A 457-nucleotide genomic window follows, 5' to 3' on the forward strand; every position below is an offset into this window, starting at 1 on the left:
GCTCGTGAGATCTCCCGCTTTTGCGTGGGAAAGCCGAGGACATCAGGGCGGGCTCGTTCAGCCCTGTCCCCAGCGCAGCACCCACCCCTCCGGGAGGACCGCTGTGAGGGAGCGGAACCCCGTAGCCACCATAAACCTTTACAAAAGGCAAATGCACACAGGCCAGTCGGGCAGGGAGACTATTTATTAAGTAGGGCCGTGCCGAGGTGCCGTAGATGTGTCGGGGAGGCCCGGGGAAGCCCGGGGAACTTCTGGCGACAGCCTCATCCTCCCGGCGCTCAGTCCAGCTGCAAGAGAGCGAGAAAGGCGAGAGGCGTCAGCGGGAAGCGGCACACCCGCCCCTCCCGCAGAGGCCCCGGTGCCGGCGCTCACCTTAATGAAGCCGATGTCCTTGGCGTACTGGCGGAAGCACTGCCGGCACATGTTCAGGCCGTACTTGCGGATGAGGCCGTGGCGG

The sequence above is a fragment of the Pygoscelis adeliae genome, unplaced genomic scaffold (genome assembly GCF_000699105.1).
Source record: "Pygoscelis adeliae isolate BGI_AS28 unplaced genomic scaffold, ASM69910v1 Scaffold43, whole genome shotgun sequence".
Classification (NCBI taxonomy): Eukaryota; Metazoa; Chordata; class Aves; order Sphenisciformes; family Spheniscidae; genus Pygoscelis; species Pygoscelis adeliae.